Source organism: Hemitrygon akajei, unplaced genomic scaffold, assembly GCF_048418815.1.
Source record: "Hemitrygon akajei unplaced genomic scaffold, sHemAka1.3 Scf000101, whole genome shotgun sequence".
Classification (NCBI taxonomy): domain Eukaryota; kingdom Metazoa; phylum Chordata; class Chondrichthyes; order Myliobatiformes; family Dasyatidae; genus Hemitrygon; species Hemitrygon akajei.
Window position 1 is genome coordinate 2,241,844 of NW_027331987.1, and position 27,018 is coordinate 2,268,861.

At 48.4% G+C, this 27,018-nt stretch overlaps 1 protein-coding gene across 5 annotated transcripts in view; it reads left to right on the plus strand.

Moving 5' to 3' along the window:
• Positions 1–27,018, plus strand: part of LOC140723130 (uncharacterized) — a 1,246,679-nt gene that overhangs the window by 1,052,112 nt on the left and 167,549 nt on the right. The window lies entirely within an intron of this gene.

Sequence of the window (27,018 nt, forward strand, 5' to 3'; positions counted from 1 at the left end):
TGTCCCTAACGCAGCGACCTCCAGCCATGTAAATCCGAGGATCAGTACGTCGGAACAAAAATGTAGTGTCCAGTTACTCTCGGATGAAGTCTACCTCCCAGTCAGTGAAAATGTCAATTAGTACTGTATAGCATAAAAAAATCTGCCGGTCAGCTTTAGTTTTCTGGGTAAATAACGATATGAAACACCTTTGTCCTCGATGACAGGTGACTTGTAGCTTTCACATCACAAAAGTGCCACACTCCAATGAGAATAACTGCTGCTTACCCCTTCATAGTCATTGGCATTGCCATCGATGGGTTCATCACTCAATCAGCTGGGGGGGGAGGGAATCCCAGTAATTAGAAAATCTCAAGGATCAGACATGTAGTAACAAGTTCACTTTGTCGTGTTGTGGAACATGACCTGAACTTGAAATATACCAAAGGACAGAGACAGATTGAGCCAAGTCACAGGTTGATTGAAGGCCGAAATAGCCCATTCTCATACAGACAGGAATACAGTCAGAGATTTTGTTGGTCAGTCAGGATGCCTGATCCGTGCCTTGTTAGAAGATGGGGAGTTCACATATAATCACAGAAACATAAGTCTGCATTTCATTACAGGCCCTTCGGACAACATCATGCCGACCATATAACCTACTCTAGAATCTGCCTAGAGTTTCACTACCAAATAGCCCTCTATTATTCCCAGCTCCACGTACGTGTTTAACAGTGTCTGAAAAGACCCTTATTGTATCCACCTCTACCACCGTCACTGGCAGTACCTGCCACTCTCTGTGTGAAAAACATACCTCTGGTAGCCCCCTTGTACCTACTTCCAAGCACCTTAAAACTATGCCCCCTCATGTTGGCTCGTTCAGCCCTGGGAAAAAACCTCTGCCTATCCACACGATCAATGCCTCTCATCATCTTATACAGCTCTCTCAGGTCACCTCTCATCTTCCATCGCTCCAAAGTTTACTCAACCTACTCTTGTAAGGCATGCTGTCCAATCCAAGCAACATCCTTGTCAATCTCCTCTGCACCCTATTTAGAGTATTTTTTCCTGTAGTGAGTTGATCAGAATTGAACACAGTGCTAAAAGTAGGGTCTAACGAAGGCCTTTTATATCTGTAATAGTACCTCACCGCTTTTGAACTCAGTCCCGTGGCTGATGAAGGCCTTCTTAAAAACATTGTCCAGCTGCATAGCAGCTCTGCATGAACTATTGACACAGATCCCAAGATCTCACTGATCCTCCAAACTGCCAAGAGTCCTATCATTAATATTGTATTCTGTCTTCAAATTGGACCTACCAAAATGAACCACCAGGTTGAACTCCATCTGCTTCCCACAGTCACCTGTGGTATATCTCAACTTGAGATGAACTGGGTGATATTCTGATGCCAGAGCTCACATTGAGAGAAGATCTTATAGAAACATGCAAAATTATGATTCAGATAGATAAGATAGAGGCAGGAAAGTTGTTTCCACTGGTAGGTGAGAGTAGAACTAGAGGACATCACTTTAACATTCGGGGCATTTGGGATGGAGATGAAGAACTGCTTTACCCCGAGAGTTGGGAATCTGTAGATTTTTCTGCCCAATGAAGCAGTGGAGGCTACCTCAGTAAATGCTTTTGAGACGAGGTTGGATAGATGTTTGCAAAGTAGGGGAATGAAGGGCGATGGGGAAAAGGCAGGTTGGTGGAGACGGGCCAGGTGATGTTCTCCTACTCCTCTTTTTTTATGTTCTCATCACAGACTAAAATCTCACCTGAAAAACTGTCCTTCACCTATTGATGTCCTTTCAAATATTTGTACAGGTTTGAAATGCCAGAACACTTGTGCGTGGGCTGTCTCTTGCCGGATATATAAGGAGTGGCCAAATATTTTCTTTGCAACACCGAAGCATCTGTTGTCAATCCTTGGAGATGAAGACTTATCTCATCCCAGCTGGAAATGTGTTTTGTGTCTGAAATGAAGTTTTCTGTTGTAACTCAGTGTTATCCACAGGAACCGGGTGCTGAGAACACACCAGCATTTGTTCACTGGAGATCAGTTCTTCAACTGCATTGATTGTACAAGGGATTCAAACATCTGATTTTCTGAATTGCTGTGAATGTGGGAAGGGATTCACTGACTCATCCCACCTGGTGAGGCACTGCCGAATTCACACTGGAGAGAAACCGTTCACCTGCTCAGATTGTGGAAAGGGATTCACTCGGTCATCAGGCTTGAAAGTTCATCAGCGAGTTCACACTGGGCGATGCCAGTCACCTGTTCTGATTGTGGGAATGAATTCACTCAGACATCTCAACTGACTGAACATCAACTGCTCAGACGGGAACGAATTCACTCAGACATTACTGAGCGAACATCAGCGAGTTCACACTGTATAGAAGCTGTTCATCTGCTCTGACTGTGGGAATTAATGCATACATTCATCTCGGCTAACAAAAGACCAGACTGTTTTCAGCAGTGAGAGGACGTTGACCTGCTCAGACTGTGGGAAGGCATTCACACACTGATCCTCACTGCAGAGACAGTGGTGGGTGTGGGTTCACACTGTGGGGAGGGTGGTCACCTGCTCAGACTGTGGGAAGGCATTCACACACTGATCCACACTGCAGAGACAGTGGTGGGTGTGGGTTCACACCGTGGGTAGGGTGGTCACCTGCTCAGACTGTGGGAAGTCATTCACACACTGATCCACACTGCAGAGACAGTGGTGGGTTCACACTGTGGGGAGTGTGGTCACCTGCTCAGACTGTGGGAAGACATTCACACACTGATCCACACTGCAGAGACAGTGGTGGGTTCACACTGTGGGGAGGGTGGTCACCTGCTCAGACTGTGGGAAGGCATTCACACACTGATCCACACTGCAGAGACAGTGGTGGGTTCACTCTGTGGGGAGGGAGGTCACCTGCTCAGACTGTGGGAAGGCATTCACACACTGATCCACACTGCAGAGACAGTGGTGGGTTCACTCTGTGGGGAGGGAGGTCACCTGCTCAGACTGTGGGAAGGCATTCACACACTGATCCACACTGCAGAGACAGTGACGGGTTCACACTGTGGGGAGGGTGGTCACCTGCTCAGACTGTGGGAAGGCATTCACACACTGATCCACACTGCAGAGACAGTGGTGGGTTCACACTGTGGGGAGGGTGGTCACCTGCTCAGACTGTGGGAAGTCATTCACACACTGATCCACACTGCAGAGACAGTGGTGGGTTCACACTGTGGGGAGGGTGGTCACCTGCTCAGACTGTGGGAAGGGATTCACACACTGATCCACACTGCAGAGACAGTGGTGAGTTCACACTGTGGGGAGGGTGGTCACCTGCTCAGACTGTGGGAAGGCATTCACACACTGATCCACACTGCAGAGACAGTGACGGGTTCACACTGTGGGGAGGGTGGTCACCTGCTCAGACTGTGGGAAGGCATTCACACACTGATCCACACTGCAGAGACAGTGGTGGGTTCACACTGTGGGGAGGGTGGTCACCTGCTCAGACTGTGGAAAGTCATTCACACACTGATCCACACTGCAGAGACAGTGGTGGGTTCACACTGTGGGGAAGGTAGTCTCCTGCTCTGAATGTGGGATGGGTTTCAATCAGTCCTTCATCCTTGTGTCCCCCTACCGAGCTTTGACCCATCGTGAATCGGAGAGGTCAGTAGCTTGAGAGGACGTAATGCACTCAGGTTCGCCAATGGAGTATTAAAGGCAGTGGTTCAGGGCAGGTTATTTTTGAGCTTTCAGCAGTGGCCACTCAACAGTCAGGATGGATTATCAAGAAAACCTTCATTAGCAGGAACAAGTGGAGCGGTCGTTGTTGGAGTGGACAGAGTTGGAGCGGAGACTTTGAGGTTTCAGTGGGGAGAGCAGTCAGTCAGAGAAGGCAAATCCTGATGGAGGTAGAATTTTTTTTGCCCCTTCTTTACATTTTCTCAGTTGGAACAGTGGAGATGCCAGGCGGGACAGTGGAAAGCTCCTTTGCGGGATGTGGGAAGGCAGGGGACCCTCCTGTGGCCCTGATAACTACACCTGTGAGAAGGGCATCCAGCTTCAGCTCCGAACAATCCACATTACGGAGTTGGAGCTGGAACTGGATGAACTCCAGATCATTCGGGAGGCTGAAGGGGTGATAGGTAGGACATTTGAGACGTCGTTGCACCCAAGGGGCACGGCACAGGAAACTGGGTGACAGTGAGGAAGGAGAAAGGTGGAAATAGAGAGTGCAGTTTATCCCTGTGTTCATCTCCCTGAGCAACACATATATCACTTCAGATACTGTCTGTCATGGTCTGGTCCGTTAAGTCCGCATTCCGGATCACAGTCTGGTCCATGCTCCTTATTCCAGGTTTTCCGGGTTTCCCCAGTTTCTATTGAGGCAGCTGATTCTTGTTTGGCTGGTCTCATAAATAGCTTCAGGATTCAGCCTCTGGCTGCTGGATTGTTCCTATCCAAACCCCCGTCTGTATCCCTTCCCTTCACCTTCCTCCTGGAACCTAGCCTAGCCTAGCTTTGCCTTGCCTCACCTCTGCCTCGTGCCTCGCCTCATCTCTGCCTAGGGCCTTGCCTCGCCTCTGCCTAGTGCCTCGACTCACCTCTGCCTGAAATCTTGCCTCGCCTCTGCCTGAAGCTGTGCCTCGCCTGAGCTGTCTCGTCGTGTTCAGCGTTCTGTGTTATGAGTCCCGGCCCTACATTCTGTACCCAATGAGGGGTCCCGGCCCTGTGTTCTGCGTTCTGTCGTTCCCCAACTTAGGCTCTGGGTTCTCGTTATGTCCATGTGCCTTGCCCAGTACATGAGTACCTTGTCCGGCCCGGTGCTGGGATTCCCTCGTCCTGTGCTGGGGTTCCCTCGTTCAGGAGTCTCACGTCCAGTCCTGTTGGCTCTCCCTCGACGACTAAGGCTCTGGGTTCTCGTCATGTCCCTGTGCCTCGCCCAGCACAGGAATACCTTGTCCAGCCCGGTGCTGGGATTCCCTCGTCCTGTGCTGAGGTTTCCTTGTCCCGTCCAGGAGTCTCTCGTTCCATCCTGTGCCTCTCCTCGTCCTGTAGCCTCGTCTTGTCCTCGCCTGGTTCTGGAGTCCGAGCCAAAGTCAAGACCCAGGTTCTGGGTCCTTGTCCAGTCTCTGGCTCGGAGTCCAAGCCCAGGCCTCTAGTTCCCAGTTCCATGTCCTGGTCAAGTCCGAGCCCAGGCCCAGAATCCTTGTCTCGTCCAGGGCCAGTGTCATGTCCAGTGTCCTTTCTTCCCCATTTTCCTTGCTTCCTTCTCATGCCTAGTTCTGTTCCTGGTAGTTCAGTGTCTGTGTCTTGCTTTTGGGTCCAAACCCAACGCTCCCCTTATGACCCTGTCCGGGATGGTGGGATGACCTGGCAAAGGAAAGTCACAGCAGTAGGGTCTCTGGCACTTAGTCTGGCTCTGAGACTGAGAAGGGAAGGGAGGAGACGAGGTGAGCTGTGATCAGAGGTGATTCAGCAACAGGGTCTCTGGCACTTAGTCTGGCTCTGAGACTGAGAAGGGAAGGGAGGAGACGAGGTGAGCTGTGGTGATACGTGGCTTGTTAGCTCAGGGAACTGACTGGATGTTCTGTGGGTGAGAATGAAATTCCAGGATGGTGTGTTCCCTCCTGCATGCTGGCATGTGGGTCATCTCAGGTCGAGTGCTCAGCATTCCTCAGGAGGGTGGACAGTGAAGGTCGTGGTCCATGTGGGTAACAATGAGATGGGCTGGTAGAGTAACGAGGTTCTGTAAAGGGAGTTCAGGGAGTGAGGTGCTAATTTAAAGGGCAGCTCATCCAGGGCTGCGATCTCAGGACTGTCATCTGTGCCAATTGCCAGTATTAGGAAGATTATACAGTTTAGCACGTGGCGAAGGAGTTGGTGCAGGAGGGAGGGGATAAGATTTTTGGATCATTTGAGCTGGTGAGGATTGCTGCGTACAGAGGTGTGTGAGTGTGTTGGGGGAGAGAGCGTTGTTGGAGTGTGACTGGGCACGCAGATCTCTCTATCTCTCTCACACACACACAAACACAATCAGTGGGGTGAGAGGGAGGGGAGTGAGAAGGGGAATGAGGAGGATGGAGTTAGGGCTCCTTCACAAAGTCCCAGACTAACCCAACCCTCTGGAATGGGTCCCATTCCCTACCCCAGGCTGGAGGTGAGCATTGAGTTGCCCTGTCAAGAAGACAAGGAATTGTTCGATAGCATCTGGTTAACACACTTCGATAATAAATTTACGTTGAAGTTGTATTGTTTGTAAAACATGTACTGATGAGAAATGGTCTCCGTGAAGGTCCGAGAGTGGAAAACGAACCGGTGTTCAGCCCCACTGCTCCGTGCCGGACAAGAACCCCTATCGGAGTCTGTCTCATCTGTCTGAGCTTGACACGTCTCATTCTAAAGTTTCCTCCTTCTGTCCCTGTCCCAGTGTCTTTTATCTTCCTTCTCAACTGAGGCACTGGTGTTAATTACAGGGGACTTCAACCATGTGACTTTGGACAAGACACTACCTGCTTTCTCCCAGTACGTGGATTGTTACACCAGGGGTAACAGGACTATTGACCTGCTGTATGCAAACGTACAGGATGCATATAGTGCATCCCCGCTGCCTGCACTGGGGAAAGCTGATCACAACCTGGTTTTGTTACAGTCAAGATATAAATCAATTGTGATGAGGCATCCCACTACCACACGCTCTTTCAGGAAGTGGACTCCTGAAGCTGAACAGGCCCTGAGAGACTGCTTCGGTACTACTAACTGGGATGTACTGCAAGGGGGGCTCTGTGGGGGCGTTGAGGAGGTCACTGAATGCACAACGGACTATATTAACTTTTGTGTGGATGCCGTTGTCCCTGTTAGAACTGTTCGCTGCTATCCCAATAATAAGCCCTGGATCACTAGTCACATCAAAGGCCTCCTAAACCAGAAGAAGAGGGCCTTTAAAGATGGTGATCGGTTGGAGCTTAAAAGAGTTCAGAAGGAACTCAGAGTACAGATAAGGGGGGCAAAGGAGCAGTATAGGAGAAAGTTAGAACAAAAGCTGCAGGAAAAAAGCATGAAGGAGGTGTGGGATGGGATGAAGATCATCACCGGATGTGGTGCAAAGCGGGGGGCAAACATAAGTGGAGATGTGGAGAAAGCGAACCAGCTGAACAACTTCTTCAATAGGTTCGACAGCACAATCTCACCCTCACTGCAGAACTCCACACCAGGCTTACTTCCCTCACAGGAAAATATCCACTCACAGGAGACCTGGCCCACGCCCAGGTTTACGGCTGCACAGGTGGAAGGTCAACTGAGGAAGATCTGTACCAGCAAGGCGGCTGGACCGGATGGAGTTTCCCCACGATTACTGAGGGCCTGTGCGACTGAACTGGGAGAACCACTACAGCGCATCTTCAACATGAGTCTAGATCAGAGAAGAGTACCCAGACAGTGGAAAACATCTTGTATTGTCCCGGTACCGAAGAAACCACAACCAAAGGAGTTGAATGACTTCAGACCTGTTGCCTTGACGTCGCACGTGATGAAGACCATGGAGCGGCTGATAATACAGAATCTGAGGCCACAAACCAGGCACGCCCGGGATCCGCTTCAGTATTGCGTATAAGGAGAAGGTGGGAGTGGAGGATGCTATCACGTATTTGCTGCACAAATCACTCTCTCACCTAGATGGGGTCAGTTGTGCTGTGAGGATTACATTCCTTGACTTCTCTAGTGCCTTTAACACCATCCAGCCCAAGATCTTAAAGCACAAACTAACGGAGATGGGAGTAGACTCTCACATGGTGGATTGGATAGTGGACTACTTGACAGATAGACCTCAGTATGTGCGGTTGGGAGACTGTAGGTCTGACACAGTGGTCAGCAGCACAGGAGCGCCACAGGGAACCGTACTCTCTCCGGTCCTGTTCACCCTGTACACATCTGACTTCCAATATAACTCGGAGTCCTGCCATGTGCAGAAGTTCGCTGATGACACGGCCATAGTGGGGTGTGTCAGGAATGGACAGGAGGAGGAGTATAGGAAACTGATACAGGACTTTGTGATATGGTGCAACTCAAACTACCTGCGTCTCAATGTCACCAAGACCAAGGAGATGGTGGTGGACTTTAGGAGATCTAGGCCTCATATGGAGCCAGTGATCATTAATGGAGAATGTGTGGAGCAGGTTAAGACCTACAAGTATCTGGGAGTACAGTTGGACGAGAAGCTAGACTGGACTGCCAACACAGATGCCTTGTGCAGGAAGGCACAGAGTCGACTGTACTTCCTTAGAAGGTTGGCGTCATTCAATGTCTGCAGTGAGATGCTGAAGATGTTCTATAGGCCAATTGTTGAGAGCGCCCTCTTCTTTGTGGTGGCGTGTTGGGGAGGAAGCATTAAGAAGAAGGACGCCTCACGTCTTAATAAGCTGATAAGGAAGGCGGGCTCTGTCGTGGGCAAAGTACTGGAGAGTTTAACATCGGTAGCTGAGCGAAGGGCGCTGAGTAGGCTACGGTCAATTATGGAAAACCCTGAACATCCTCTACATAGCACCATCCAGAGACAGAGAAGCAGTTTCAGCGACAGGTTACTGTCGATGCAATGCTCCTCAGACAGGATGAAGAGGTCAATACTCCCCAATGCCATTAGGCTTTACAATTCAACTGCCAGGACTTAAGAACTTTTTTTAAAGCTATTATTAATGCTTTTTGATTTAGTGATTTAGATGCATATCATATTATTACTGAGTTAAGTATTGTATGTAATGAGTTTTTGCTACAACAAGTGTATGGGACATTGGAAAAAATGTTGAATTTCCCCATGGGGATGAATAAAGTATCTATCTATCTATCTATCTATCTATCAACCCCGTTCCCTGCCTTCTCCCCATGACCTTTGACACCTTTACTGATCAAGCACTGATCAGCCTCTGTTTTAAATAAACCCGATGACTTGGCCTCTGAGCCGTCCGTGGCAATAAATTCCACAGCTCCCTCCTCTCTCCAAATGCATGCTGTCTGGAATTAGACATTGTGACGCAGAAGGATAAAAATGGCAGCTATCTACTCTGTCTATACCTCTCGTAATCTAATCAAACTCTTTCAGGTCACCCTGATCCTCCTTCACTCCAGAGAAAACAGCCCAAGTTTGTCCGAACTCTAAGTCAATAAATGGTGGGTTGTTGATTAATAACGGTGTCGAAGCTGACGTGGAGAAAGCAGCAGTCTGGAGTTTAGAGGGAAATTCGAATGGTGGAGAAGACTCAATGGACGGAATGAGTATTTCAGTTCCTACGACGAGCGGTGTTGTGGTGAGATGGCGAAGCGATGCGGAGGAAGCTGCGGGTGCAGGTAAGAGTGAGTGTCCAGGTAGGAGATGGTGTTAAGCAGCTTTTCACTACGTCTTCCAACCAACAACAATTAACTCAGAGTGGATCAATAATAAGTGTTGTTATTTTCACTTGCAGAAGGGACGATTAGCAGTGCAAAACAACTGGTAATAGCTTTGACCAAAAAATACACAGACAGTACGGTCATTCCTTCATAAACAAGTTCAAGGACAGGGTGCACTCTGTTGTTTGTGGAATTAGTGTGTTTGGCATTAAACATCTGCAAAATGTTGCACGAAGTTTATTAGCAAAGCAACCTGATACAATATAGGTTCCAGCTCGTTACAGACAAAAATACCATTTTGGTACGGAAGTACTTTTCCACAGAGGTGGAGTAGCATTCCTACACCCCTTGCCCCCTGTGAAAACTATTCCAACCCAGACACCACTCCCCATTTCTGTTAACACCTCTGATCCTTGCAGCCCCCACCATCTGTGAAAACCCTTCTGACCCTACACCCATCACCATTCTGTAAACCCGCCTGACGCCTCCGCCACTTGCCATCTCTGTAAAACCCTCCACCATCCACCCTGGTGCATTCAGGTGACAGCTGACCCGAGAAAGACACCGACTGTGGCAGGTGGCAGAGCTCACTAAACACATTCACACTGGCTGATTTAGTAAACTTATCGTTTTGCATGGTGATCTTCACTAAACCTCTTCCTACCTTCCCATCTTTACTTTCCCCCTCCACTTTCTGCTTTCCACGAGGATTCCATTCGTCTCTTCCCACTAATCTCCCTCCTGGAACATATCCTTGCAAGCGAGGGAAGTTCTACACGCTCCCATTTTCTATCACTCTCAGCTCCATTCGTCCTTCCAGGTGAGGCAACACTTCACCTGTGAGTCTGTCAGGTTGATCTACTCTACCTGATGCTGCTGGTTCAGCCTCCGCTACGTCAGTGAGGCCCAATGTAGATCGGGAGTCCACTTTGTCAAGTACCTTTGCTCTGTCCACAACAAACGGAATTTCCCGGTCACAAACAGGCGAAAATCTGCAGATGCTGGAAATCCAAGCAACACAGGAGAAATTTTTTCAACGATTTCATGTTCCCTGGCCACGATCATCTTACTGTCACTGTGGATACCCCGTTCATGTACACCTCCCCCTCCCACCAGGAAAGTCACAGAGCTCTCCGTTTCCTTCTGGACACCAGACCCAACGAGTTCCCCTCCACCACCACTCTCCTGCTCTTTGTTTCGCTTGTCTTCTTTGTTTGAGCTGAGCTCTACTGTCACTTCTTTCTGTCACCTTGCAGTGAACTGGTGTTGGTCACGTGTGTGAATGATTTGGAGGGGAATGCAGATCGAACAATTAGTGAGATTGTGGATGGCACCAGAACTGGTGTGTGGTGGGAGTTTGGGTTGTCTGAGGTTACAGTGGGGTGGAGACCAGCTGGGGAAGTGAGGGTTGCCTGAGGTTACAGTGGGATGGAGACCAGCTGGGGAAGTGAGGGTTGTCTGAGGTTACAGTGGGATGGAGACCAGCTGGGGAAGTGAGGGTTGTCTGAGGTTACAGTGGGATGGAGACCAGCTGGGGAAGTGAGGGTTGTCTGAGGTTACAGTGGGATGGAGACCAGCTGGGGAAGTGAGGGTTGTCTGAGGTTACAGTGGGATGGAGACCAGCTGGGGAAGTGAGGGTTGTCTGAGGTTACAGTGGGATGGAGACCAGCTGGGGAAGTGAGGGTTGTCTGAGGTTACAGTGGGATGGAGACCAGCTGGGGAAGTGAGGGTTGTCTGAGGTTACAGTGGGATGGAGACCAGCTGGGGAAGTGGGCATAGGAGAGCAGCGGATCATTACTGTTACTCAAAAACAGGTCTTCAGGAGGTCAAAAAGACCATCATTCAGATGGAGAGACAGCTTCCCTTGGGGCTCTGGATTCACCAGACAAGACTGGTGCTATGGTTCAGTTCATCAGGTTGGAGGGAACCAGGAATATAAGGTGTTGCTCCTCCCTCCTGAGCATCAGCTCATCAATTAGGGGAACAATTCGTGGAGCAGCTTCGCACCATCCGTCCCAAGCAGAACCTCCCAGTGCCAAACATTTCAAACCTGATTCCCATCCCTGTTCTGACATGTCGATCGATGGACTCCTCTTGTGCCGGGATGAAATCCGCTGTCAGGGTGGAGGTGCAACATCTTATATTCGGTCTGAGTACTCCAACCTGATGCGTGAATATTGATCTCGCCTTCTGATAGACCAAACCCACCCCCACCCCCGTCTTCCTCTATTCCACACTTTTGCTTCTCACCTGCCTATTACATCCGCCGGGTCCCCTCCTCCCGCTCTCTCTCCCCTCTGGTGCACTCTCCTCACCGACCAGATTATTTCTTCTCCAACCCTTGACCTTTCCCACCCACCTGCCACCTTCCAGCTAGCCTCTTTCCCCTCCCCATATTTTTATTCTGGCTTCTTCTGGGTACATCCAGCACCCAGGGCATGTCCTTTTCTTACTGTTACTATCAGGTAGGAGGTACAGGAGCCTGAAGGCACACACTAGGCGATTCAGGAACAGCTTCTTCCCTTCTGCCATCCGATTCCTAAATGGACATTGTACCCTTGGATACTACCTCACTTTTTTAATATAATGTATTTCTGTTTTTGCACGTTTTTAAAATCTGTTCAATATAAGCATATTGTAATTGGTTTATTTATTCATTACTATTATTTTTATTTCATTTATTATTATTACTTTAACAAAAAGAATTTTACTCCTCATGTATGAGAAGGATGTCAGAAATAAAGTGAATTCATTCATCCGGATCGTGGGGCCGAGAGAGAGGGAAAGGAGCCGGACTGTCCCGGGATGCGGATCCATGGTGTGTCGGCATCTCACAGTAATTGTCCCTCAGTCGCGGGAAATCTCTGCCCGTGGCGCCGTTCCGACATGCTGCCAGGTCAATCAGCCTTTCGTTTACCGAGCGCAGGCGTGATTTTCGGGAAGGTTTCGACCCTTACGCTTGCCGATGTGATCTCCTGGTCACGGCGAATCCTGGAGCGAACACGGGAGAGTCTGCGAATGTTGGAAATCCAAAGCCACTCACTCAAAACGCTGAAGGAACTCAGCAGCTCAGGCAGTATCTGTGCAAAAGAATAAACTGCCGGCGGTTCGGGACGAGTCCCTTCTTCAGCACTGAGAAGGACGGGGGTAATGCCAGAATCAAAAGGTGTGCAGTATAATCAGAGGGGAAAGGGATTAGCTCGAATGTGATAGTTGAAGCCAGGCGGGTGGGAAAGGTCAAGGGCTGGAGAAGAAAAATCTGATAGCAGCGGAGAGTGACCATAGAACATAGTAATCCACAGCACATTACAGGCGCTTCTGCCCACAATGTTGTGTCCACCATGGATCCTAATTCAGAATTTCCCTACCGTATAGCCCTCTATTTTTAAGCTCCGTGTACGGTACCTATACAAGAGTCTCTTAACAGACCCTGTTGTATCCGCCTCTACCACCTTCACTGGAAATGCGTCCCATGCTCCCTTCTGTGTGTAAAACGTACCTCTGACATCTCCCCTTGTACCTATTTCCAAGCACCTTAAAACGATGCCCCCTCGTGTTACCCATTTCAGCACTGGCAAAAAGCCTCTGGCTATCCACACTATCAAACCCCTCGTCACCTTATACACCTCTGTCAGGTCACCTCTCGGCCTCCGTCACTCCAAGAAGGAAAGGCCAAGTTCACTCAATCTATTCTCATAAGACATGCTCTCCAATGCAGGCAAAATCTTTGTAACGCTGCTCTGCACTCTCTCTGTAGTATCCACATCCTTCCTGTAGTGAGGCGACCAGAAATGAACAGAGTGCTCCAAGTGGTGTGGAACTAAGGGTTTATATCCCTGTAACATTGCCTCATGGCTCTTGAATTCAATCCCACAGTTGATGAAGTCCAACACACCATATGCCTTTCTAACAACACGGTCAACCTGCGGAGCAGCTTTGAGCTCCTATTGGACACAGATCCTCCACACTGCCAAGAGTTACACCATCGATATTTGGTTGGTCAAATTTGAAGACAGAATTTGCTAACTTGCAGTCCTCTGGTACTTCTCCCGTCCTGGTTGATAATGCAAAGATCATCGCCAGAGGCTCTGCAATTTTCTCCCTCTCTTCCCACAGTAGCCTGGGGTAGATCTCACCTGGCCCCAGCGACTTGTCTAAATTAATATCTTTCCAGTGCTCCAGCACGTCCTCCTTCTTAATGTCTATATGCTCAAGCATTTCAATCCGCTGTAAGTCATCCCCACAATTGTGAAGGTCCCCTTCCCTGGTGAATACTGAAGCAAACTATTCATTAAGTACCAACGCTACCTGATCTAACTCAGGTATTGTATCCTTTTGGTCCTATGATCACATTGCTCATCCTCTTGCTCTTCACATACTTGGAGAATGCCTTGGTGTTTTCCTTAATCCTGCTCACCAAGGGTTTCTCATGGCCCCTTCTGACTCTCCTAATTCACACTTACACTCCTTCCATGTAACGTTGTAATTTTCTAGAAATCTATCTGTATTCAGTTTATTGGAGCTTTCATAAGCTTTTCTGTTCTTCTCAACTAGATTTTCTACATCCTTTGTACACTATGGTTCATCTACCCCACCGTGTGCTCCCTGCCTCAATGGAACATACCTGTGCAGAACGCCATGCCAGTGTTCCCTGAACATTTGCGACATTTCTGCCGTGCATTTCCCTGAAAACACCTGCCCACAATGATTTGCAGGTAGTGATCCTGTGAAATTCATTGTCATGGCCGGCTCGGAGGCCAAGTCATCGGTTTGTCACGTACCCCATGACCGGATTACTGAACCAGCAGAAATGAAACACACTTTGATAGATAGATAGATAGATACTTTATTCATCCCCATGGGGAAATTCAACTTTTTTCCAATGTCCCATACACTTGTTGTAGCAAAAACTAATTACATACAATACTTAACTCAGTAAAAAATATGATATGCATCTAAATCACTATCTCAAAAAGCATTAATAATAGCCTTTAAAAAGTTCTTAAGTCCTGGCGGTAGAATTGTAAAGCCTAATGGCATTGGGGAGTATTGACCTCTTCATCCTGTCTGGGTCTGGTATTACTGTAGCTAATAGTGTTTATTAGTAAACTCAGCAATACAGTACTATAAAAATGCAAATATGTGAAACAGGTTAGCAATGATATATACAGAAGTGTGGAAATAGGAATCAAAACCAAGCTCTTTCAAAGTCTAGGGGTAAATGGATAGTCTTACGATGGTGAACAGTTCAGTTCAGTTTAGGTGGGGGGGGGAGAGAGAGAGAGAGACACACACACACGTTACCATCGAACTGTCTGTTGGCTTCCTGTCCTGTTGTGCTCATCGACTATGACCATGTACGACCGTTCTTCAGTGGTGGACCTGTCACCCAGGCAAGGGTGGACACACAAACAACCCCCCACCGGTCGCACCTTTCAGACACTGTGAGCCCCTGATCCATCCTCCAAACCCCCACCTTCACATGGGTGCACAACACTCTTTCAGTGTCCCGTGGTGTGTCTGCCTGTGTCTCAGCAGAGCTGCTTTTTATCATCACTTGCTGGACACCGGCTGTCCATCGAACTGGCTCCGCCTTGCTGTCTCTGCAAGAATCTTACAAGCAGGCAAAAGTGTCCTTGGAGCAAAGGTAAACAATCAGCCAAGGAGCCATAATATTAAATCATGTCTCTCTGCCTCTCATCTGTGGCGGGCGCCTCCCCCCCCCCCCCTTCTCTCTCTCTCTCATTAGCAGCATAGTTCACAGGGGGGTCAACTCTCTACCCCATTTCAGCTTGGTTTGCTCATCACAGGTTTTATTTAAAACATATGTTAATCAGCGCTTGGTTATTAAGGATATCAAAGGTTATGGGGAGAAGACAGGAGAAAGGTGTTGAAAAGGGAAATAAAAGACACTGGGACAGGTACAGAAAGAGGAAACATTAGACGGAGATGTGTCAAGCACAGAGAGATGGGACAGACTCAGAAAGGGGTTCTTGTCCGGCACGGAGCAGTGGGGCTGAACACCGGTTCGTTTTCCACTCTCGGACCTTCACTGAGACCATTTCTCATCAGTACATGTTTTACAAACAGTACATTTCAATAATCAAGCTCAACGTAAATTTATTATCAAAGTGTGTTAACCAGCTGTTGTTGAACCATTCATTTTCTGGTTGGCAAGGCAACTCAATGCTCACCCCCAGCCTGAGGTATGGAATGGGACCAATTCCAGAGGGGGAGGGGTGGGTGAGTCTGGGTCTTTGAGAATGAGCCCTAACCTCATCCTCCTCATTCCCCTTCTCACTCTTCTCCCACTCAACCCGCTCTTCCTTACGCTCCATACCCACACTGCATATGTTTGTGTGAGAGAGAGACCTGCCTGCTCCACCCTCCATCAACGATGCCACCTTCTCCCCCAACGCAACACCACAATCCTCGCTGGCTCAAATAATCTGAAAATCTTATACCTTCCCTCCTGCACCGTTTCCTTAGCCTTCCTGTTTCTGGCACGTGGCACATTGGCAATCCTAAGATTACAACCCTTGAATTTAGCACCACACTCCCTGAACCCCTTTTGTTGAACCTCAATACTCCACCTGCCCATATCATTGGTACCCACATGGACCACGACGTTCACTATTCCCCTTCCTTAAGAATGCTGAACACTCGACCAGAGATGTCCCGGACCCACGGCACACAGGACCATCCTGAAATCTCATTCTCACCCACAGAATCCAGTCCGTTTCCTTAATGGATGCATCACCTATCACACAGCTCGACTCTTCTCCCCTCTTCCCTTCTGAGTCACAGAGACCCAGTGGCTGTGACTTTCCCTGGCTGGATCACCCCCACACCCCGCAACAGTATCCAGAACGATACCCCAGTTGTTGAGGGGATGACCACAGGGGTACTCTGTATGGCTGTTTAACCCCTTTCCTTTCCCTGGCTGTCCCGCAGTTTCCTGTGTCCTGCACTTTGGGTGTAACCACCTCTCTAAACATCCCATCTATCAGCCCTGAAGCCTCCAGAATGATCTGGTGTTCATCCAGTTCCAGCCTCTTAATGCAGGTTGTTAGAAGCTGCAGCCGGATCCACTTCTCGAAGGTGTAGTGATCGGGGGCACTGGAGGTGTCCCTGGTTTCCCGCATCCCACAAGAGGAGCTTACCCAGATTACCCAGATTACCCCGTCTGTAATCTCTACTGTTCTCACTGAGCAACTGAAAAGAAGGGGGCAAAAAAATCTCTACCTTCAGCTTAATTATACCTTCTGTGACTGAAGGCTCCCATCACTGACAGCTAAAGCCTCAGAATCTCCACTCGGACTCCATTCACTCTGACACTGACCGCTCCACTCGGACTCCATTCACTCTGACACTGACCGCTCCACTCGGACTCCATTCACTCTGACACTGACCGCTCCACTCGGACTCCATTCACTCTGACACTGACCGCTCCACTCGGACTCCATTCACTCTGACACTGACCGCTCCACTCGGACTCCATTCACTCTGACACTGACCGCTCCACTCGGACTCCATTCACTCTGACACTGACCGCTCCACTCGCTCCTGCACAACTTTCAGTTCTTGCTGAGCAAACCCAAATGCTGACTGGCCGCTGCTCAAAGGTCCAACGGAAAAAAAACTGCTGCAAGGCTCTGCCTTTAATCTTCGACTGAAGACTATATGCCACAGAAACATACAAAACCTACAGCACAATACAGGCTGTGCCGAACATGCCCTTACCTCAGAAATTACCTAGGGTTACCCATCGCCCTCTATTTTTCTTCAAGCCTTCTATTTCTCTAACGTCAGCAAAGTTTCCTCAAGGGGAAATCTTGCCTGACAAATCTGTTGGCATTCTTGGAAGAAGCAACAAGCAGGATCGACAAAGTTTCCTCAAGTGAAACTCCTGCTGGAAAAGCAACCCGAATGAAGAAATAGATGTTGTATACTTGGATTTTCAGAAGGCCTTTGACAAGGTGCAACACACTAGGCTGCTGAATAAACCCACGATATTACAGTGGAGACTCTAGCATGGATTAAACAGTGGCTGTGGGCGTTGGGAACGGACCCAAATGCAAGACACAGACACTGAAGTACTAGGGAGAGGACTAGGTGTATCAGGAAAGAAGTGGGGATGAAACGACACTGGACATGACACAGGCCCTGGACAAGACTAGGTGACAGGGCATGGGCTAGGACTAGAGTAGGAAGGTGAGACCTAGATGAGGAACTAAGAACTGGGAACTAGGAACCTGGACAAGGATTCCGAGCCAGAGACTGGACGGGGACCCGGAACCTGGGTCTTGACTCGGGCTCGGACACCAGATCCAGACGAGGACTGGACGAGGCAATGTAACAGGACTGGGAACCTCCTCAGAGCCTTGGACACGGGCTGGAAACCTCCTCGGAGACTTTGACCTGGACTGGACTTGACACGGAGCCTGAGACTTGGACTGGACTTGGACACGGAACGACAAACGACGACAGTCCACTCGAGTAGCGGCAAACAGTCTTCCTACTGAGCCTTGGACTCGAGAATGGGAACACAGAACACAGAGCCAGGACCGCTCCTTGGGGACAGGACGTAGGGCCCGGGCTTTACATAGAGTCAGGACCCCTCCTTGGGGACAGGACATAGGGTCGGGGCTTTACATAGAGTCAGGACCCCTCCTTGGGGACAGGACGTAGGGCCGGGGCTTTACATAGAGTCAGGACCCCTCCTTGGGGACAGGACGTACGGCCGGGACTCATACACGGACACTAAACACGGGGACACAGAGACAGTTCCAAGCTCCTAGATAGATAGTTTCTTCTGTTGGCGGGGCAAGGCTCCAGTCTCACTCCAGCGGTTAAACTTGACAGTGATAACAGGGGAGGACGCAGGTGAGGTTGCAGGCAAGGCTCCAGTCTCACTCCAGCGGTTAAACTTGACAGTGATAACAGGGGAGGACGCAGGTGAGGTTGCAGGCAAGGCTCCAGTCTCACTCCAGCGGTTAAACTTGACAGTGATAACAGGGGAGGACGCAGGTGAGGTTGCAGGCAAGGCTTCAGGCGTGGGTTGCTGAAAGAAGGGGAAGGGAAGGGAACAGTCCAGCCTCAGGCCTGTCTTACCCAACGGAGGCAAGGAGAGGATACTGTCAAGATGAACCCCACAGAGGCGAGAACAGGATACTGACAAGATGAAGCAGCAACCACACTTGAACCCAGGGCGACTTATATTCCAGCCCCAATTTGAAAATCAGGTGCCTGTGATTAAGCCCAACTGAAACAATGGACAGCCAGAAGACCCGGAGTCCAGAGTCCACGGACCGGACCGTGAACTGGAACGCAGACGTCACGGACCGGACCATGACAAGCTGAATGGTAGGAGGCAAAGACTGGGGATAAAGGGAGCCATCTCTGGTTGGCTGCCAGTTACTAGTGGTGTTCCTCAGGGCTCTGTTTTCGGACTGGTGATTTGTGTTATATTCCAATAGTTTGGAAGACGGAATTGCTGGCTTTGTTACAAGGTTTGCAGATAATATGAAGACATGAGGAGGGGCAGGTAGTTTTCGGTAGAGAGGGTACAGAAGGACTGAGATAGATTTAGAGAATGGGGAAAAAAACAGCAGATGGAATACAGTGCTGGGAAGTGTATGTTCATGCATTTTGGTAGAAGAAATGAAAGTGTTAACTTCTTCGAATTGGACAGAAAATACCAAACAACTGAGGTGCAAAGGGACACGGGGAGTCCATGTTCAGGATTCCCTAACAGCTAATTTGCAGGTTGAGTCTGTGGTGTGGAAGGCAAATGCAACATTAGCATTCATTTCCAGAGATCTACAATATATAAGCAAGGATGTAATTTGGAAAGTTGGTAATCACTGGTGAGGCTCACTTGGAGAACAGGTTTGGGCCCCTTATCTTGGAAAGGATGTGCTGAAACTGGAGAAGGTTCAAAGTATGTTCACAAAAACAGATTCCAGGATTGAATGGATTGTCATATGAGGAGTGTTTAATGGGCCTGAGCCTGTATCAGCAGAGGAATTAGGGCTGATCTCATTGAAACTTATCAAACTGTGGAAGGGCTTGATAGAGTGGATGTGGAAAGGATGTTTCCTGTGGTGGAAGAGTCTACGACCAGGGAACAGAGCATCAGAATAGAGGGGTGTCCTTTTAGAACGGAGATGACAGAGAACGGACAGAGAGTGGTGAATCTGCGGAATTCCGTGCCACAGACAGCTGTGGAGGCCAATTCTTTATGTACATTTAGGGCAGAGGTGGATAGAATCTTGATAGATCCGGGAATGAATGGATACGGGGACAAGACAGGTGATTGGAGCAGAGAGGGAATTTGGATCAGCCACGATAAAATGACAGAACAGACTCGATGGGGTAAACAGCCTCATTCTGGTCTTATATCTTATAGTCTGATGGTCTGGCCCCAGTGTGAACTCGCTGATGCAGCTTCAAGTCAGATGACCAAGTGAATCCCTTCCCACAATCTGAGAAAGTGAATGGTTTCTCCCCAGTATGAACTAACTGGTGTCTCTGTAGCTTGGATGACCGAGTGAATCCCTTCCCACATTCAGGGCAGGTGAACGGCATCTCCCCAGTGTGGATTCGCTGATGTGACAAAAGGGTGGATGAGTGAGCGAATGCCTTCCCACAATCTGAGCAGGTGAATGGCCTCTCCCCAGTGTGGATTCGCTGGTGTGACAAAAGGTTGGATGACTGAGTGAATCCCTTCCCACATTCAGAACAGATGAACGGTTTCTCCCCAGTGTGAACTAACTGGTGCCTCAGTAGACGAAATGACAGAGTGAATCTTTTCCCTCAGTCTGAGCAAATGAACGGTTTCTGCCCAGTGTGAAAGCACTGATGTGTGTTCAGTTCAGATGACCGAATGAATCGCTTCCCACAGTCCGAGCAGGTGAATGGCCTCTCCCCAGTGTGAACTCGCTGATGTATTTTCATGTCAGATGACAGAGTGAATCTCTTCCCACATTCAGAGCCGCTGAACGGTTTCTCCCCGGTGTGAAATCGTTGATGTACGCTCAGCTGAGCTGCACGAGCGAACTCCTTCCCACAGTCTGAGCAAGTGAACGGTTTCTCCCCAGTGTGAATTCGCTGATGTTCCTTCAGTTGAGATGAACGTGTGAATCCTTTCTCACATACGGAGCAGGCAAACGGTTTCTCCCCAGTGTGAACCAGCCAGTGTGTCTGTAGTTTGGATGACTGAGTGAATCCCTTCCCACATTCAGAGCAGGTGAATGGCCTCTCCCCAGTGTGAACCAGCAAGTGTCTCTGTAGTTTGGATGAGTGAGTGAATCCTTTCCCACATTCAGAGCAGGTGAACGGACTCACCCCAGTATGAACTCGCTGATGTACCTTCAGGTCAGATGACCGAGTGAATCCCTTCCCACATTCTGAGCAGCTGAACGGTTTCTCCCCAGTGTGAACCAGCTGGTGTTCCTGTAGTTGAGATGACCGAGTGAATCCCTTCCCACATTCTGAGCAGATGAACGGTTTCTCCCCAGTGTGAACCAGCTGGTGTCTCAGTAGGAGAGATGACCGAGTGAATCGCTTCCCACAGTCTGAGCAGGTGAACGGCCTCTCCCCAGTGTGAACTCGCCCGTGTACCTTCAGTTGAGATGACGAAGTGAACTCCTTCCCACAGCCTGAGCAGGTGAACGGCATCTTCTCAGTGTGAACTGGTGACGTTCGTTCAGTTGAGATGACTAAATGAATCCGTTTCGCCATTCAGAGGTGGGGAGAGGCCATGGCACCGTGTGAACTTGCTGGTGTCTCTGTAGTGTGGTTGATTGTGTCAGTGCCTTCCCACACTCTGAGAAACGTCTCCTCACTGGTGAATTTTTGGATATATCTTCAGCATCGATGACAGAATGAATTGCTTCCCGCAGTCAGAACAGGCGGAGAATCTCACTGTGGTGTGAACTTGCTGATGTTTCTTCAGACTGGATGACTGAGTAGATCCCCTCCCTCACACAGAGCAGGTGAATGGCCTCTCCCCACAGTGGCCTGTCTGTGGGTAGGCTGTGAGTGAATCCCCTCCCACACTGAGAGAAGGAGAATGATATCTCACTGCAATCAATCATCTGGCAATTCAGACAGTCAGACGTTTGAATCCCTTGTACACTCAATGCAGTTGAAGAACTGATCTCCAGTGAACAAATGCTGGTGTGTTCTCAGCACCCGGTTCCTGTGGATAACACTGAGTTACAATAGAAAACTTCATTTCAGACACAGATACAATTCCAACTGGAATGAGGTACATCTTTATCTCCAAGGATCAACAACAATGCAAAATACATCAGTGGGTGAAGGAGAATATTTCAGGTGGGATTTTAGTCTGTGGTGAAAACACAGCCGGTCCAGCCTGCTCCGACATTTAATTAGATCATGGCAGATCTGGCCATGGACTCATCTCCATCTAACTGCCGTTTCGCCATAACCCTTAATTCCCCTACGATGCAAAAATCTATAAAACGTTGTTTCAAATACATTTACTGAGGTAGCCTCCACTGCTTCACTGGGCAGAGAAATCCACAGACTCACCACTCTCTGGGAGAAGCAGTTCCTCCTCATCTCCATCCCACATCCCCCAATCTTGAGGCAATGTCCTCTCGTACTAGCCTCACCTACCAGTGGAAGCAACTTTCCTGCCTCTGGCTTATCTACCCCTTTCATAATTTTACATGTTTCTGTAAGATCTCCTCTCAATGTGAGCTCTGGCATCACAATTTTACCCAGATCAATTCAAGCTGGAGCAACTCAACCTGAGATATACCCCGGGCTACTGTGGGAAGCGAGGTAGGAGATTGCTGAGCCTCTGGCGATGACCTTTGTATTACCACTCAGGAAGGGAGATGTACCAGATGATTGGAAGACATTGTCCCCTTGTTAAGGGAATGGAGTAGAGGGAACCCAGAAATTATAGACCAGTGAGTGGAGAGTGCCCCATTGGCCATCTCCCTCACTAATCGTTACCTCGCTTTGGATGCGGTTGAGGGGGGTTGACCTGACGGAGGACGACCATGAAGCTCGGGTCTCTGGCACTGAGCCTGGTTCCGTGGTGTAGAAGGGAAAGAGGAAGACGAGGAATGCGGTAGTCACAGGATTCAATAGTGAGGGGAACGGACAGGAGGTTCTGCAAGCCTGATAGAGATACACGCGTGGTGTGTTGCCTCCCAGGTGCCAGGGTACGGGATCTCTCAGATCGGGTGCAGAGTATTCTGAAGGGAGAGGGTGACCAGCCAGAAGTCTCGGTACACGTTGGTATAAATGACACAGGTAGACAAAGGGAGGAGGGCGTGAGGAGAGAATTCAGGGAGTTCGGTAGGAAGTTGAAAGGCAGGACCTCTAGGGTAGTAATCTCGGGATTGCTGCCTGTGCCACGTGCTAGCGAGAGCAAGAATAGCATGATCAGGTGTATTAATGTGTGGCTGAGAGACTGGTGTAGGGGGCAGGGCTTCAGATTCCTGGATCACTGGGGCCTCTTCTGGGGGAGGTATGACCTGTACAAAGAGGATGGGTTACACCTGAACCCAAAGGGGTCCAATATCCTAGCCGGCACATTTAATAGAGCTGTTAGGGAGGGTTTAAACTGATTTGGCGTGGGGATGGGAATCTGAGTGATGGGGCTGAGGAAAAGGGAAACAGAAATAAATCGAAGATAGCGTACAACAGAGATTGTAGAAAGAATGGTCAGGAGATGAGGCTTAATCAAAGCCAGTGGCATGAGGAACAATAGAGATGTGGGGCAGTTAAAACAGAAAGCAACAAATCCTGGGCTGAGAGTGTTATTTGAATGTACAGAGCATGAGGATTAAAATGGACGATCTTGAAATTCAGCTGCAGATTGGCAAATTGGACAATCTCTGAAACTTGGATAAAAGGTGGCTGCCGTTGGGAGTTGAACGTCCAAGATTATACGGTGTATCATAATGATAGGTTACTGGGCAGAGAGGGTGGTGTGGCTCTATGGACAAAAACAATATTAAATCATTGGAAAGAGATGACATAGGTGTAACCGTCTAACCATATAACAATTACAGCACGGAAACAGGCCATCTCGGCCCTTCTAGTCCATGCGGATGCTTACACTCACCTAGTCCCACAGGCCCGAACTCAGCCCATAACCCTCCATTCCTTTCCTGTCCATGTACCTATCCAATTCTACTTTAAATGACAATACCGAACCTGCCTCTACCACTTCTACTGGAAGCTCATTCCACGCAGCTACCATTCTCTGAGTAAAGAAATTTCCTCTTGTGTTACCCTTAAACTTTTGCCCCCTAACTCTCAAATCATGTCCTCTTGTTTGAACCTCCCCTATTCACAATGGAAAAAGCCTATCCACGTAAACTCAATCTATCCCCCTCATTATTTTAAATACCTCTATCAAGTCCCCCTCAACCTTCTACGCTCCAAAGAATAAAGACCTAACTTGTTCAGCCTTTCCCTGTAACTTAGGTGCTGAAACCCAGGTGACATTCTAGTAAATCTTCTCTGTACTCTCTCCATTTTGTTGATATCTTTCCTATAATTCGGTGACCAGAACTGTACACAATACTCCAAATTCGGCCTTACCAATGCCTTGTACAGTTTTAGCATTACATCCCAACTCCTATACTCAATGCTCTGATTTATAAAGGCCAGCATACCAAAAGCTTTCTTCACCACCCTATCCACATGATTGGGTCATGAGTCTCTACGGGTCGAGTTAAGAAATGGCAAGGGTAAAAGGACCCTAATGACAGTTGTATACAGATCTCCAAACAGCAGTCGGGATGTGGATTACAAATTACAGCAGGAGATAGAAAAGGCCTGTCAGAAAGGCAATGTCATGATAATCATTGGCAATTTTAACATGAACATGAATTGGGAGGACCTCGAGAGAAAGAATTTGTAGAATGTCTAAGGGATTGCTTTTTAGAACAGCTGGTTGTTGAGCCCACTAGGGGATCGGCTGTGCTGGACTGGGTGATCCCAACATGATCAAATTCACATTGAAATTTGAGAGGGGAAAAAATAAAACCAATGTGTCAGTATTTCAGTGGAATAAAGGAAATTGCAATGGATGAGAGGGGAACTGGCTCAAGTTGACTGAAAAGGGACATTTGCAGGAAGGACAGCACAGCAGAAATGGGTGGATTTTCTGCAAATAATGAGGGAAATGCAAGACAGATATATTCCAAATAAGAAGAAATTTTCAAAGGGAAGAAGGACACTACTGTGGCTGACAAGTGAAGTCAGAGCCAAAGTAAAAGCAAAAGAGGACATACAAGGAAGCTCGAGCTAGTGGGAAGATAGAGGATTGGGAAGCTTTTAAAAACTTGCAGAAGAAAACTCAGAAGGTCATTCAGAAGGAAAAGATGAATTATGAGAGGAAGCTGGTGACTAATATCAAAGAAGATACTGAAAGCTTTTTAAAATATATATAAAGGGTAAAAAGAGCCGAGGGTAGATTTAGGACCAATACAAAATATCGCTGGAGTTACTGTAATGAGAGTTGCTGAGAAGTAAGAGGAATTGAATGCGTACCAGACATTCAAGAGTATCAGGGAAGTGAAGTTTGTGCAGTGACAATTATGAGTCAGAAGGTGCTCTGGAAGTTTAATGGTCTGAGGGTGGATAAATCTCCAGGACCTGATGCAATGCACCCTCGGGTTCTGAAGAAAATAGCTGAAGAGATAGTGCAGGCATTAACAATGATCTTTCAAGAATCGATAAATTCTGGCATTGTACCAGATGACTGGAAAATAGCAAATGTTACTCCGCTATTTAAGAAGGGTCAGAGGCAACAGAAAGGGAACTATAGACCTGTTAGCATGACATCAATGGTTGGCAGTTGATGGAATCGATTGTTAGGGATGAGATTATGGAGTACCTAGAGCCGCATGACAAGACAGGCCAAAGCCAGCATGGTTTCCTGAAAGGAAAATCCTGCCTGACAAACCTACTGCAATTCTTTGAGGAAATTACAAGCAGGGTAGACAAAGGAGACGCAGTAGACGTGGTGTACTTGGATGTTCAGAAGGCCTTTGACAATGTGCTGCACATGAGGCTGCTTAGCAAGATAAAAGCCCATGGTATGACAGGGAAGTTATTAAAGTGGGTGGAGCATTGGCTGGTCGGCAGAAAACAGAGAGTGGGAATAAAGGGTTCCTATTCTGGCTGGCTTCCTGTTACCAGTGGAGTTCCACAGGGGTCAGAGTCGGGACCGCTGCTTTTTACGATACATGTCAATGATTTTGACTATGATATTAAAGGATTTATGGCTAAATTTGCAGATGATAAAAAGATAGGTGGAGGAGTGGGTAGTGTTGAGGAAACAGAGAGCCTGCAAAGAGACTTAGATAGTTTAGGGGAATAGCAAAGAAGTGGTAAATGAAATACAATGTTGGAAAGTGTGTGGTCATGCACTTTGGTAGAAGAAATAAATGGGCAGACTATGATTTAGATGGGGAGAGAATTCAAAATGCAGAGATGCAAAGAGACTTGAGAGTCCTTGTGCTAGATACACTAAAGGTGAACCTCCAGGTTGAGCCGGTTGTGAATAAGGCAAAATTCTCGAGGTATAGAATATAAGAGCAGTGATGTGATGTTGTGGCTTTATAAGGCACTCGGGAGACCACACTTGGAGTATTGTGTACAGGATTGGGCTCCTCATTTTGGAAAGGATATATTGACATTGGTGATGGCTCAGAGAAGATTCACGAGAATGATTCCAGGTATGAAATGGTTACTGCGATGAAATCTTAAGTTTTATTCATTATGGACTGTGCCTTTAAGAATCATGCCTGTAAGAGAGAGAGAGAGAGACGTACAGTGCAAGTAGAGGGAGAGGGAGGAGAGAGGGGGAGGGAGGGAGGGGAGGGAGGGGGAGAGAGAGGGGAGAGAGAGGGAGCGGGAGAGGCGGAGAGGGAGGGAGAGGGAAGGAGGGAGGAGAGAGGGAGGGAGGGGGAGAGAGCGGGGGAAAGGGGGAGAGACAGAGGGAGAGGGGGAGACAGAGGGGTTGAGGGGGGAAAGGGGAGAGAGAGAGGGAGAGGGAGAGGGGGAGACAGAGCGGGAGAGAGAGAGAGAGGGAGAAACAACGAGAACGCTACATGATGGACAGCTGCTGTTCAGCACACCGGCATTTAAACAAGTGTCACTGTCTCTTTCGTGGGACACGCAGATGCACAAAGGCTGGTGGCGGAATTGCCACTGAATTTTTAAGTGCCCACAAGGGTGGGGCTGAGGATCGATTAAGAGGAATCGATCCATGACCATTAGTGCGTTTGAGGGCAACCCTGTGGAATCTACCGGTGTGTCTAACCACTGCTTGGGTTGGTAGATTATCACCTGAAGATGGCGCTCTAAAACTGGTCATGTTTGGCTAACTTGGAAGATTTGGAGGACATCGAGGAGGATTGACAACATCTGTTTACTTGGATTACACATCTCTCTCTCTCACTTCAATCCCGTGGACCGAATTGAATTTCCTTACCACACCATCGTAAGACTGTATCATTTACCACCTAAGCTTGAAGAAGTTCGGGGATTTATACATTTACACCTGTATACGCATAACAGCATTAACTCTTGATTTACCTGGTTTAAGTTACTAAATGACGTGGTTACTAATAAA